Source organism: Liolophura sinensis, unplaced genomic scaffold (assembly GCF_032854445.1).
Source record: "Liolophura sinensis isolate JHLJ2023 unplaced genomic scaffold, CUHK_Ljap_v2 scaffold_18, whole genome shotgun sequence".
NCBI lineage: Eukaryota > Metazoa > Mollusca > Polyplacophora > Chitonida > Chitonidae > Liolophura > Liolophura sinensis.
The window spans coordinates 500,032-512,946 of NW_027017957.1; the positions used below are offsets into that span (position 1 = coordinate 500,032).

The 12,915-nt window shown below is 36.9% G+C and overlaps 1 long non-coding RNA gene across 1 annotated transcript; it reads right to left on the reverse strand.

Annotated features, from left to right (window-relative positions):
- Positions 1-800: 800 nt before the first annotated feature.
- On the reverse strand, positions 801-9,629 carry LOC135481309 (uncharacterized). The gene is made up of 3 exons (XR_010445990.1): positions 9,521-9,629; positions 2,163-2,225; positions 801-861 (listed from the first exon to the last, which is right to left on the reverse strand). It is a non-coding gene; the product is annotated as an uncharacterized LOC135481309 (long non-coding RNA).
- Between the last annotated feature and the right edge of the window lie 3,286 nt (positions 9,630-12,915).

A 12,915-nucleotide genomic window follows, 5' to 3' on the forward strand; every position in this document is an offset into this window, starting at 1 on the left:
TATTGACACCAATATCTCTAATATTCTTTGCATTAACGTAAAATGTATGTGGTAAAACAGAAGATTGTGCTTGTAACGCAGATGTAAAGTGTCCAGTGTAAATGATTTGTCTTCTAATAAGCTATATTCTTATTTCCAAGCCGGTGGCTCAAAAGTTAGCCTTATTTATTTTATATTTTACACTTGTCAGTTTTCATAATACACATGTACAAGTAATTTGTCTCATAGTTTCTATTTTCTCCCCGATTAATTAAACTACAGGGCACAATTACTACATCTGTTAACCTAAATACACAGATATAATATCTAGTAAACATTCCAAACCCTTTCAAATGTGGAAAAAGCTATAATCAATCGTTTTTAATTCTAAACAGGGTTATAATTTATGCACACGTTTAATTCGAATACGAAAATAATGCCAAACATACAACAATGTGGTTTAAAATAAGAAAATACCCAAAAGTGTTCTTTTCTTGTGCATGTTGCTCATACCCGACTGTGGGGAAATACATCACATTAACATTACTTCGAAAGCTATCAAACTATTGCTCGTTAACAACAAGGCTTGGGAAGTCTTGTAAATATATGGACGGTGATTCTAAAGCCTGGAGTTGTATTAGGACATAATGCCAAAATACTCTACAACTATTTACAGTTCAAAGTCACGTCTGCAACTGCGATTTTTTGGCAAGCTTTGAGTGTATATATACTGTTAATTTGTCCGCACTGCTGCATATTATTTTCAGATTCGATTCAGTGTTTCTTGCAGTAAAGAAAAAATATTTAAAAAGTAATTCTCACCTTTTCCATCCTTTGCTTTGCCTTTGGTAAGACCAGTTTTGTCACCTTGCATAGATTTCCCTGTCAAATAATCCCAAAATGTAATTAGACTAAAAAATTAAATAGAACACCTTTAGCATATATAGACACCTAGCCTCAAGTATAATTACAGCAATTACAGAGCATGTCTGTTTTGCTCAGCAAAACATTTCTCATCTGGTATTGATTAAGACTTAATGGAAAGTACAAATGGTGAAAAAGTATGGAGACAAGCACATAATGGTTCGGATTTTACTTTACATAATAACTATGCTATACTTCCAAAAAGTGCATATAGTTGTGGTGATATTTCGTCTGTGACTTGTGCCATCGTTTACCTGGCTCTAGCTTGAAAATCCTCTTAGCTTTACCGAAGGCACGTTGAAAAAAGGCAAAAATGGAACACAACCTGATTCACCATACATTCATGCATTGTATGAGAAGAAATCAGATGATAAAAAGAACTACAACTCACAGAGAACATCCAGAGCAGAGATGAGTGCGGTCCGATGAAAACCTACATCTTGGCAATTTACGTCAGTTACTATTATTATTTTAACTGCTTGTGTGAATGCTTTAATAGAGGCAAGTCTTACAGCTCTTATCACCGTAGTTTAAAAAGAAATACTTTTTAAAAATTCAGTTATGATAATACCGATTTGACAGACGTCTCAAGTACTGTTCTATCCCCAGCTAAACGGCTATTGATAAGGCAGCTGATTCGAAACCAGTTCTAGCTCTAGTGCGGCCTTGAGCGAGAAGGTTTGTGAGGCACATGCCGTTTAGCAGTGGTCTACATGTGGCACTGGCACTCTGGTTTCCTCAACTTATCAGTCTTAGCCTCATAATACCAGTCAAATACAAATGTACAACAAATCCGACTAAAATTATGTCAAACTGATTAACAAAATATTATCTTTCAAATTTCATTGCATGATGATTGGATGAAGTTGGCTTGGAATAATAATAAACGCTTGGCAGAAATAAAATATCAAACATGTAGCGTTTAAGGAAATAAAACTTGTTTCCTCATTGGCTTTCAGTTTTGTTGACTTCATCATACACTGGGCCCTCTGGAGCTAAACATTATTTGTAATGAAATATGTTTCATGTTCTTTTCTCTTTTGTTTATTCCCTTTTCCGATGTCAGGTAAGCGGCTTTTCATGCACAACCTATTGCAATGCACATTAATCTACTTACGACAAATTTGTGATGTTTTATATGAAAGGAACGTTATACTTTGGCTGTTAAAACCTTGGAAAATATCCCCTTTTTGTGAGATTGAAAAAATAGCCACAAAAATTAGAAAACATAAAGGTTTGCTAGCAGCTATAAAACTGACCTTTTGCAGTTTTGCTGGTTTTCCTTGCTGTATTTAATTCTGCATAGACCCGTGCTGCTTCTTCTGAAATTAAAGGTGATACACTGTAATGTATATGAATCAATATATGGAATTTCACCATAGACTCGATTAAACTGTGAACTAAAATTCCTGTGAACACAAGTGCTTTTATGTACCTCGTTTCACTGATCACTAAGCACTATTGAAAACAAAATCCACGATTGCTCTATAAATAAAAAACACCAGTAAATTGTATTTCAAGTATACTGGACATATATGAGAATCGAGGGCAACACTGGAGACGAGAGCTTGCTGTGACATATTCAGGAGTCTATAAACCATAAGAGTGTTGTTCACCAGTTCATTACAAAGTGAAGTGAATCTTGTTGCCCATTAAAGTAGTGGTCTCTGCCGTTTTGAATTACACTATAAGCTATGGCTATTTAGGATCACTTGCATTGCTATTAAAATGATTTCTATTTTTATTAAAATAGGTAAAGGGCCCAACTGTACAATATAGTAGGGAAGATTTTCTCCACCTTGCAGAAGACCGGTAAGCCTCATTAGACAATTGTTACCTACTTCCTGTATCTTTTAAATTTTTCGCCCACCAAACTAAGAATTTGTCCGATCGCTGATGACAACCTTACATACGTATTTTTGGAACGGTAAATTCGCTTTGATGACATTTTTTTCAAGGTTATGTGGAATTTTATCATGAAAACTGAGTACCAGACACGCAATAACATCAAGGTAGAATTAATAGGCAACTGGTTTTAGTATCAATAGTTGTAAGTCCAAAGCATCAGCTAAACAGGTTTATGCGTATACTAAGAGGATGATTCATTACCCGTTCTATTAGCGTTTGAGATAGATTATCATTCAAGTAATCCTGGTTTATATATAGCTGAACTGCTTACCTTTATTCTTGTCAACAACAGCATACAACCAAAACTGATATCTATCTCTCAAATGTTTAGTTAGAGCACAATTATACGCGTCGTACCCGGATGTCATCTGGTCCATAGCAAACATTTTGTCCTGTTTTCATTTCATTTTATTCACATATAGACAAATACACATATTTTTCCAACTTATAAAAATTACTCGTCTGGAATACCAGCCCAGAGAGCATCATGGTCTCCAACAGAAAAAACGGTTTCCGACAGGAAACATCGTCTCCAACTTCAAACACTATCTTCTGATAGGAAAATGATTTTGCTGCATTTCTCGCTTTGTGGCGTTTAGTATGCTCTATGTGGTTTGTGACTCTCTTGTGACTTACAATTCTTTTGTAAGTGAATATGGAAAAAGCGTTTAGAATCTCTGGCATTCTGGTTTATGAATGTGTCCAATTTGGCTTAACCCATGACATGAGCCCGTATATTCACCGTGTTGAATGAGGGCGCCACGTTGGATATGTAAACTATTGCACCAAAATGCTGCGGAAATACATATTTTATACTGGAAAAGGCATTGCGTAAGGATTTACAACTTCTTGGTTTATTGTCAGGACGTTTCGATACAGACACTAGCATCGTTATGAAGTCACTTGAGATACTATTATAGTTATCAAGTCACTTGATAACGATGCTAGTACCTGCATCGAAACGTCATGGCAATAAACCAAAACGTTGTAAATCCATGAGCAATGCCTTGTCCAGTGTACTTCCGTGCCCACTTCTAAATGCCACTAAAACAAGTTACATATTTTATTAACGACTTTTGTTGGTTTGTGTCAAACGTCATTTTGTGAACTGGTATTGCGATTATTGACGTCGTACGTACATAAATGTTAACGGCTGGTATAGGATGTCCATTTTGACACATAGATTCATGTGGGTGTCATTGAGCTGACGTGTTGCGGAGATATCAGAGAGACCTTCTAAATTATGTGAGGCTTTTCGCTAATAAAAAAAATTTGCAAGAATGAGAATTAAATATACTTTGCATTAGCATACGCTGTTATAAACGCAGACAGAGAGCTATATCCTCTTCTAACGGGGTATGCTTACCTGAGTTGGGTATCAGATCCACCTTCTCATAGACTCCAATTTTTCTAATAAGAGATGGGAATGTATTGACGATAAACAGCTTGAAGAAATAAACATCTTGCTCAATTGATTCTTAAGCGACGTGGTAACATCAAATCTGCAATACACTACACAAAATGTATGATTACCCTTACTAAATGTTTCAACCTGCAAAAAAACTGCTCTTTCAAAAGATGTATTATCCAAACATGCGAAAGAAAGGTTAACTTTGAGTCTAGTTATGAACATACATAAAACATGGAACCGGTATTTTATTTTCTGTAACAAAAAGAGGCGGATTCTTAGGTAATGCTATCCATGTACATGGTATAATGTTATACCACCTCATTTCGCTGCATCTCAAATAAATGTGCCCCTGTGTTCCTGTCACGCCCATACTTTGCAGATAGCCGTAGAGTACTTTTGTCGTGTATAATCAGATGTCTTTCTACGTGCGTCTGAATTACAAACGCAAGAAAACAGCAAACAATTACCTGGTTAGGTCTGCGGTTTCCAAGCGGTCATCGTATCCGGAGTTATTATACGTCACTTCATCCCTAGCAAAAGCCTTATTACCAAACGTGTCCACAGAAATTTGGTCTGTTTAAAGACAAAGACATACATAAACGTGTGAACAACCTGTATGAAACTGTTTATCTTATATATGTATATATACATGCAATGAGCAATTTACTGTTCAAGAAGATCGTGTGGATGGCTGTGAATTTCCAAGTGTTCGCTTACATTGAAATATCATTTTAACATCATTTTAAACTTACATTGTTTACTTATCCATCAAACAACTTCTGTCTCAAACATTGTTTTATGTGAGGCGCATGTACAACAGTAGCCCAGTATTTGTTGCATACGATTGTGTCTGTCTCCAATATGGTGTACATGTCTGAACATTGTATGTGGGAAGGGTGTCAAAAACTTGCCATAATATAAGCGTTTTATGCCGAGCATTTCCGACCCTTCATATGGAGGACCAAATGAACATTAATCGAAAATTATCCATTTCGAAAAATAAATTATCGATATCAATAAATCTCTATCGATAAATATCGTTAATCCATTTATCAACATCTCTCATTCATTTATCGATATGGCTAATTCATTTATTGATGTGTACAATTCTCGATTAAATGTTAATTTAGCCACTCATACCTCCACGCATAAAACACCCCATTGTCGTATGGGTGAAAACTGCAGTTAAACAATAAGAAAATAAATAGGAAAAATGTGACACGTGGTAGAAAAAATATGTGGTAGCTACTCCTTTAGGGAATATAGAAGATTTCATGTGAATAAATCGGATATGTATAAAGGACCCAGTGTGAATTTCGACATCCGTATATCAGTCGCAGACTACAAGACGTTCCTAAGTCGATATCTAAAAAATCTAAGAACAATTGCCCAATTGCCAATAGTTTTAAACATGCACAAGTTGAGATGATAGGCAAGATGTATGGTAAGTTTGATGAAAATCGGCGCAGTTGTTTTGGGGAGGAGATGCATGGACAAAATCGTGTCTACAGACGGACGTACGAACAGACAGGATTATATATTACAGTAATCTTCCTAACGCCTTCGAGCGTAGGGGATGGCGGGGGGCGGGGTGGGGCGTATGGTAATGATATATACTTATATCAATTAATAATACAAAATCTGTAAAAATTCGATTTTTTCAGTTTTTTTTTACTTCAATTTGTGCAATTTTGCCTAGTGTAATATGAAAAAGAATATCAGACATGTTTATCCTCACTATTTAATACTTCATATATATTATTGACATTATATCTAGTTATATGTTAGTTTTAGACAAGTAGAGATGTCATTTTGGTGTCTGGCTCTGAGGTCGCTGGTTCGAAACCCGCAGTGGTCTCAGCCAAATTTCAGCACGAGACTCTGTGCTATATTCAGGAAGTGTAATCCCTATTAACAATAATACTGTTACTTAATCCACTTTTCGTTTTCGTTTCTCTGGTTCTGGCATGAAAACACCCTTAGCTTTACCGACGGCACAATGAAAAAAAGGCAAAAATGGAACACAACCTGATTCACCATTCATTAATGCCTTGTATAAAAACAAATCAAGTGATAAAAAGAACTACAACTCACAGAGTACATCCAGAGCAGCGACCAGCGTTGTTCCATGAAACGTACGTCTTGCCAATGTACGTCAGTATTATTTTAACTGTTTAGGTAAATGCTTAAACAGAGGCAAGTCGTAAGCCCCTATGACCGGAGTCTAAGCAAAATTAGATTTAAAAAATCCAGTTATGTCAATTGTGATTTGATAGAAGTCTCCGGTCTAAAGTTACTTAAAATGCTGTGGTATAATCACATATAACAAATATTTTTTACGTGAAACCATTGTAAACCGACCAGACCTTGATGGGGGTGCTTAGTCCACCAGAATGTTGGTTTATGCAAAATGCATGTACAGTATAAAACAATACATATAGAGTAAGACCAGAATCCTGACGGTAAACGGTCACATGAAGCCAGTGAAATCCGGTCTGTCGTCAATTTGTACCAGGGTTTTACTCTAACAATTCAATTAATAGGAGCAACGTACGCATCCCCTACCGTCGCGGACTTGTTACAACAAATGCAGTGATGTGTGAAGTAAGGAACTAAGTACTGTTCTGTCCCCAGCTAAACCGCTAATGATAGATAATGCTGCAGACACGAATCCTTCTCTAACTCTAGTGCGGCCTTGTTTGTCAGATACGTGCCGTTGACCGGTGGTTTCAACATGGCACTGGCACTCTGGTTTCCTCAACTCATAAGCCTGAACGCCTTATACAAGTGATATGTTCTTGTGCACGGCAAGAAACACCAGTCAATTAAAGATATACCACAAATCCCATCAAAATTATATATAACTGGTGAACAAAGTTCTATTCTTCTAATTTCATTGCTTAATGAATGGAGGAAGTCCTCTTGGAATAATAATGAACGCTTGGCAGAAATAAAATGTCAACCATGTGTCGTGTAAGGAAATCAAGCCTGTTTTCTTACTGGCTTTCAGTTTTGTTGACTTCATCATACACTGGACCATCTGGAGCTGAAAATTAATTGTAATAAAACATTTTTCACGTTCCTATTGTTACTTCCCTTTTCCGCTGGGAGGTAGGCGGCCTTTCACGCACAACGTATCGCAATGCACAATAATCTACTCATGACAAATTTGAAATGTTTAATATGAAAGGAACGTTATACTTTGGCTGTTAAAACCTTGGAAAATATCCCCTTTTTGTGAGATTGAAAATAAAACAAAACAAAAACACTAATGAGAAAACATGAAGGTTTGCTAGCAGCTATGAAACTGACCTTTTGCAGTTTTGCTGGTTTTCTTTGCTGTATTTAATTCTGCATAGACCCGTGCTGCTTCTTCTGAAATTAAAGGTGATACACTGTAATGTATATCAATCAATATATGGAATTTCACTATAGAAGCAATTGAAGTGTGGACTAAAATGTCTTTGAATACAAGTGCTTATTTGTACCTCGTTTCACTGACCACTAAGCACTGTTGAAGAAAAAATCCACGATTGCTTTTAAATAAAAAACACCAGTAAATAATATTTGGGGTATACTGGACATATATGAGCATCGAGGGCAACACTGGAGACGAGAACTTCCTGTAACATATTCAGGAGTCTGTAAACCATAAGAGTGTTGTTCACCAGATCATTACAAAGTGAGGTGAATCTTGTTGCCCATTAAAGTGGTGGTCTCTGCCGTTTTGAATTACACTATAAGCTATGGCTATTTAAGATCATTTGCAATGCTAGTCAAATGATTTATAATTTTTATTGGCCTCCGTGGCTCTGTCGGTTAGCGCGCTAGCGCATTGTAATGACCCAGGCGCCTCTCACCAATGCGGTTTCTGTGAGTTCAAGTCCAACTCTTGATGGCTTCCTCTCCGGCCGTAGGTGGGAAGGTCTGCCAGCAACCTGCGGATGGTCGTGAGTTTCCCCCGGGCTTTGCCCGGTTTCCACCCACCATAATGCTGGCCGCCATCGTATAAGCGAAATATTCTTGAGAACGGCGTAAAACACCAATTAAACAAATAAATAAATAAATATAATTTTTATTAAAATAGAGAAAGGACCCAACTCTGCGATACAGTAAGGGAGATTTGCTCCATCTTGTTGAGGACCAGTGAGCCTTATTAGATATTTGTTACCTACTTCTTGTATCTTCTAAAGTTCTCACCAACCAAAGTAAGAATTTCACCAATTTCTGATGAATACTTTACATACGTATTTTGGGAAAGGTAAATTCGCTTTGATGACATTTTTTAAAGGTTATGTCGAAATTTATCATAGAAACTGGAGTACCAGACAGGCAATAACATCAAGGTAGAATTTATAGGACATTGGATTTTGTATTGATAGTTGTAAATTCAAAACATTAGCTATACAGGTTTATGCGTACACCAAGAGGATTACTCATTATCCACATTATTCTCGTTTATGTCCAGCTTAACTGCTTACCTTTATTAATCCAACTGATGTATCAGAACCTGTATCTGTCAAATGTTTAGTTACAGCACAATTATCCGCGTCGTACCCGGATATCGTCTGTCCTTAGCAAACGTTTTGTCTTGTTTATCGAAGTTAAAAAATGACTCGTCTGAAATACTACCCCGGAAAGCATTATAGCATTATACGAAATTCATGGTTTCTGATTTGAAACATGGTCTCCGACTGGAAACATGTTTTCCAACTTGAAACACGGTCTTCTACTGGAAACAGGATATTGGTACATGTCTTGCCTTGAGGCGTTTGGTATACCCTATGTGTTTTGTGACTCTCTTAATCAACGTCACAATTCATTACTGCAAGAAACTCGTAGGAGAAGGTTATTTTATCGAAGGCCTTTACTCTGTTTTTGAACTTTTACAATGGGTACAATTTTCTTGCAAGTGAATACATAGAAAGCATTTAGGATCTCTGGCACTTTGCTTTATAAATGTGTCCTATTTAACGATGGATATGTAAACTGTTGAAGCCAAAATGCTGCTGAGATACATATTTTATTATCTATTTTTTTTTTTTGGGCTTGTGTGAAACGTCATTTTTGGAATTGGTAATGTGATTATTGACCTGGTACATACATACTGGTAAAACGCTGATATAGGGATGTCCATTTTGACGCATGTGAGTGTCGTTGAACTGACGTGTCGCTGAGATATCAGAGACCGTCTAAATTATGTCAGCTTTTTCGTTTATAAACAAATTTCAAGAATAAGCATACGCTGTTCTAAACGCAGACGGAGAGCTGTAACCTTTTCTAACGGGGTATACTTACCTGAGTTGGGCATGGGATCCACCTTTTCATAGACTCCAATTTTTCTAATAAAAGATGGGAATGTATTGACGATAAACATTTTGATGAAATAAGCATCTTGTTCAATGGAATCTTAAGCATTCAACAACTACAGCAATACACTACACGAAGTGGATGATTACCACTGAGTGTAAAAGTTACTAAATGTTTCAATGCGAAAGAAAATATCGCTTTAACATGTGAAAGGAAGGTTAACTTTGAGTCTAGTCATGAACACATATAATACATAAAACCGGTATTTATATTTTTTGTAACAAATTCTTTTTGCAATTAAACTCAGATTCACGAAAATTTTCATTCTTGGGTTTATTTTATTCTGTGATTGTTGAGAAATGACCTCTCCTAGGTAACGTAAATTTAATGTCAACACTGAAACAAGAATCGGCTCAATGCAAGCAAACTAACTTTGATCGACAGATTTCTGACAAAAGAATTGAGGATCGAAAATTTTGGTCGCAGGGAATATCACAGGCGACCAAAATCATGAGAGTAAAATATTTTGATCAAAGAAAATAAATAGTCCGTAAAAAAAATATGGTCAGCAAAAAAACAAAGATTTGGTCGAATCCTCAGAATTTTCCCCCTGATTATGGTAAAGTCTTAAACTGGTAGCATTTGGTGTTCTGCACACCAGAGTGATGAAATATTGCCCATTGTTCACATACAGAAGTCTTGTATATTGCCTGAGCTTTGGCAATAAGAGACATGACTTTTTTCTGTTGTTTTACCACAACTAATGGGGCGAACAAACACTGAAAGGTCAAAATGACTAGATATGTTTGGACATGAAATCTGGATCAATATTCAATTTCCTAACATAAAACAATGACGCCTTTGCAAATCCACAAAGTTCATGACATTTCCAGGCAGAATCCCCAGTGATACTGATAGTATTTAGTAGAGGTTTGTAAGTATGTATAAGAAAAAGATCCCTTCTTTAGTCCCGTGCCATTATAATAATTTTAAAACAAATTTGGTAAAGACTTGTCCTTTTTAATAGTTCTGAAAATGAAGACTTTCTTTGGTTAAACTAAGCATTAAAAGATTTGTCAAAACCACCACAACCATTATGATTGCATTTTAATGGTCGTCAGTTTTGGGTCAAGGTAGCCAGTGCTATTGGTCGAAGCAACTCCAAATAAAATTTCCACTGTTTGAGCGGGGCGAATTAAAAGACAAATAGAATTCTTCATGGCACAGAGTAATCAAGTAAGGGGGAAGTTGCGTGTGACCTCATGGGGTGGGGAAAGCTTGGGGTGAAGCTGAGGCACGAGGTTTTTGTGACGTGTTCTTAGCCTTTGGAAACGCTTTTCTTCGCCGATAGCCATATAAATAGATACACATAATAGAAATGAAGCTAAATAAAGCGTGCGGGTGACGGAGGGAGTAATAAAGTGTGTGAAAGCTGGCACAATATGTCGATGAGCCATATAAAGGGTGGGCGGCTGACGAGCCAATATAATACGTCGATGAGCCATTGAACGGCTGAAGAGCCGATATAATACGTTCATGATAATTGTGGGTAAGCTGTCGGCACAAACAGCTTGCAGAAAGAATTCATCCTGATCAGTGGATCTTCAGAAAGTACGGAATACGGGCTATAGAGCATACTGCCATGTGGTTAAAGAACAATTACAATAATTATAAAATAAGCCTGAACCGGTTGAGAGAAATGCTTACACATGACTGGTACAAACATCATGTAATAAACCTGGCCTAGTGACACACAGCTCGTGACACGGCGCAAAGCAACTAATGTTTTGTCTTAGCTGATGTACGGAGTGCTCTTGTATTCACATATGATGGAGAACTAATGAGGTCGCTTTTTCTCTAGCCGCATATTCTTTGGTCACCAAAGGGTTGTGGAAAACATTGTAAACAAAACTGTATTGGTGTATTTTACCAATCTTTTAATGGCAAATTTTACCCTGTTCTGGCGGCTAAGGAAAATCTGAAGGTTTGGTCGCCCCATTATTTGGTCGGACACGCCTGTACCAAAATTTGTTGGGTTAAATTGACCAGATCCTTCTACCAGAATCTAAGACAGAAAGCATGATTCACTTTTTAAAAAAAACTAGGGTTAGGCTACAGAGTGTGATAGCTTTACTACTAGGTCTAATCATGATCCAACCAGGGCATTACATGTACTATTTTAACAGCGATTCAATAAATATGGAAGCCGGATAAGGCCATCACAAGATCCGGCGATAACCCGAAGCGATGGCACAATGATGTTAAGCTATGACACGATGGCAGAAAGGGATGGCACGATGGTACGAAGCGATGGTTCAGTGGCATGAAGCGATGGTACGATGGCACGAAGCTGAGACGATGCTACATGTAATGAAATGATAGATGATTTCACAATTGTGCACTGAGAGGAGTTTGTCACTACACGGTACAGCGTATGTCACTCCGGGCCAATCAGGTGATTGTATCCCATGTGGCTTTGTTTTCTCCTTGTTTCCGAAACGTGTTACGGAATCGACGTCAGTAATTTTCACTTGAATGATTGATACTTTATGGAAAGAAACGACTGCTGCGTATTCTCTTTTTTTAAGTGATGGATTTATCAGTGGACGAATTAGCCCCTCTTTATCAGATAAACAGGCTACGATTATGAAAGGTAAGGTCAGTTGTTGCTGTTATTGTCGTGAGCAGAAAAAAAAACAGAAAACAGTTTCTGTCCATAAGTGAATACATCGTCTTCAATTATTTGTTAGACTGGGAAATGAAGTTGTATACTAATGACAGTTAAGTAACTGCTCGAGAATCTTCTGGTCAACTGTAAACAGGTAAAGCTTAGGTTAATATATTGGTCACGTGGTACAGGACTTGTCGTCGGCAGAATCATTGAACGAATCAGCTTTTTCCCAGTAACTTTGCCCTGATTCATGTATAAAAGCCACTTCCCTTGTATTCAACTCAAATAAATAAGCCTTGATCATCATTCTTTGTTAAATTAATTTTTTTTTCTTGCATTCTATTATACAAAATGTTCTGTAAATTATGGAAAAGGTTGCTTTCATTACACAGAAGTAAACATTAAGGTGACGTTAAAGTTGGTTATTTACATATGCGTTTTCCTTTTATTTTTTAAACTTAGGCTGGCACACAAACTGACCTTATATACTGGACCTGATAAATGTCTGCCACATAAAGTTGTTGACCTTTTAGAGGCTTAACTTGACGAGCATGAGAAATTGAATGAATGAATGAAAGAATGAATGATTATGGCTCAATGCCACGTCGGCAATATTTTAGCCATATTGTGGCGGGAACAAGGTTACACAATGAGACTGTGAATGGCTTTCGTCTTGATGGAGACATTTAAAATAAAATAGAAAAGAACAACA